Source organism: Octopus bimaculoides, chromosome 30, assembly GCF_001194135.2.
Source record: "Octopus bimaculoides isolate UCB-OBI-ISO-001 chromosome 30, ASM119413v2, whole genome shotgun sequence".
In the NCBI taxonomy this organism is placed as follows: Eukaryota; Metazoa; Mollusca; class Cephalopoda; order Octopoda; family Octopodidae; genus Octopus; species Octopus bimaculoides.
In genome coordinates this window covers 7,265,945-7,268,988 of record NC_069010.1, presented here as the reverse complement: position 1 = coordinate 7,268,988, position 3,044 = coordinate 7,265,945, and positions in this window count along the sequence as shown.

Genomic DNA, 3,044 nt, shown 5'->3' with positions numbered 1-3,044 from the left:
CATACATTTAAGATTTTTATACATTTCCAATTTTATAAATATATTTTTAGTAAACCCATTTTCATCTCCGCGTTTTTCTGAAATAAAACTCTATTTTCTTGGTAAAAAAAAAAAATTAAAATTTTCTTTTCACTTTTATTTTACCAATTCGCTTTTTTAAAGAAACATCTTGTCCTCCTCTTTTCCTTACCCATCTTTCTATTTATTCAGCCTTTCTAATTTTTCCTCTCTATATCTCTCGTTTGTTTTACTATTTCTCTCTCTCTTTTTCTTATTCCTCTCAATCTTATTTTCATATTCTTTCTTCCTCTCTCTTCTTTTTCTCTTTGCATTCTCTTTCTCACTGTTTTAATTTTCTTTCCGTTTTTCGTCTCCCTCTTTCTCTCTCTCTCCCATCTCTCTGTTGTTTCTTGTTCTCTTCCTCTGTCTCCCTCTCTCTCCTCCCCTTCTTTAAGTCTCTTTAATTTTCAGCTTTGTTTCCCTTCTATCAATCAGAGACGAAGCTAAACTGTATAGCCTCTCTCTAATATATAATATATATATATATATACAGACATATGTGTATATATACACTCACACACATGAAATAGAAATGTGTGAGTGTATATATAAAACATACATACGTATACACACGGATAACTGTATGTAGAATACTGTTTTTTTTTTGCATTTACTCTGATTTCGTTGTTTATATATACATACATACATACATACATACACTGCATTATATACCTCAGTTGATCTATATATATATATATATATATATATATATATATATATATATATGCACACATATACATAATATTTATCCTTATATATAATATATTCAACACGATTGAATATGCATGTATATGTATATATTTGAATTCCTAAGTGTTTGAGCTTGCTACACAAAATACCATTATATATACATACATATAAACACAGATTTATTCATGTCAACGTATAAATGTGACTATATAGCTAATTGTATACACAGGACACTATATACATGTATGTCAACATAAGAACGATCGCCTATATATTTAACATTCAACAATATATATAACAAATATATATACACATACACTATATATAATATATATGTATATATGTCGCTGTCCGTGACAGAGTATATATATATATATATGTAATATATAGAGCCATCTGAATGCTAATGTATACATTCAACTACTATTAGCCATCAGATATACATACATCCACACATATATACCTAAATATATATACACACCTGTTAATTACAAAAAGCTTAGTCATTTTGGTGCCCGATGTGTGGATAAAAGGCAGAAATAGACACAGAAAAAAAGTTTGGTGACATTAAAGGTAAGTCCTTTTGTGATTTCTAATCCTATATTATCCCTGGATTACTGTTTTTTTCGGGTTCAACTACTTCCCTTCTGTCTTGTTATTAACCCCTTCTTTACCTTATGATGATAACAGTGACGATCCTTCTTATCCCACCCCCACCGGGAGACACTAAGGTGACTATTTAGCTTACTGTTTCCCAGGGGTCAAACCCCGTCCCTTTATTTGACAATATATTTGTTAACCCTCCTGAAATTAATGTCTATATTTTATATGTATAGTAAGATCTGCCCTTATATAATCTTATATCGTGTTACCCCTACAATGCAACACGTGATAGTTAACCTAATATTATGACTGGCGTACTGTTTTTAAGGGTCAACAATTTCCCACCTCGTCTGATATGATTAATCTCTTCTCTGATTGATCATATCTTTGTTAGCCCTCCGGAACTGAGGATCTGTAAGTATTTCCGTTTGTTGTGTTTTGTTAGATTTTTGAAATATATATATATATATATATTTAAGAACTATCATATAATCACATATGTTATTCCTTACGGTGTCAATGTCCATCTTGTTTGGCTGACGTTAACCCTGCATTTATGTGTTCCTTAATTAGCCCTACGATTTGTAATTACCCGCCTCCGATCTCTGCAATACACTGTACAGTATGAAACATACACCAGATTTTGTCATATTTTGGTGATGAGACAAGCTTTCAAGTAGTTGTCCTTCGAAGTTGCCTACCTCATGGGGAAAGTAAAAAGGTGACGGAAGTAGTGGTTAGCGAAAATGTGATATTTTTTTTCCAAAATAGTAAGATCGGTTGTATAAATCACAGGAATATAAATAAATAAATAAATAATAGGGGATGGAAAAAATCTCTTTTTCTTTCCCATGACGTGTGGGACTTCACGGGGGCAGCTATACTGCCCCTACTTTTTATGTTCCTTATTTAACATGAGGTAACTCCGCCGTTCTTTAACTACATTAACCTATATGTCTGTGGACTTTTGTTCGATAACCCTAAAGTTCTTTTCATTATTTAACCCCGATATTGTGTTAACCCACAACACAAAGCATTGTCCCGATTGTTAAAATGTTCTACTACCATCCTTTCTTTTTTTTTTTTTGGTTAACCTCTTTTCCATTCCATTTTATAACAGTACATTGTGTTACCTCCACCACCACCACCACACATTGTGCCCATTTTAACATATACTACGATCCCTTTTCTTTTTGTAAATCCTTATGCTTTTTTTATGATCCTATATTACCCCCTCCACATCCAACACGAAACATTGTGCCCATTGTAAACATGTCACTATCCCTTTTCTTTTTTTCATGCTGGCATGGGTGGGACAGTTCAGCAGGAACCCATGGGCCGAAGGGCTGTGCTAAGCTCCACCATCTGCTTCGATATGGTTTCTTTTTTCTTTATTGACAGACAAAGGAATTAAGTCGATTACATCAACCTCAGTGCATAGCTGGTACTTAATTTATTGACCCCCGAAAGGATGAAAGGCAAAGTCGACCTCGGCGGAATTTGAACTCAGAACGTAACGGCAGACGAAATACCGCTAAGCATTTCGCCCGGCATGCTAACGTTTCTTATTTCTTTATTGCCCATAAGGGGCTAAACATAAAGGGGACAAACAAGAACAGACAAAGGAATTAAGTCGATTACATCAACCCCAGTGCATAACTGGTACTTAATTTATCAACCTCGGTGGAATT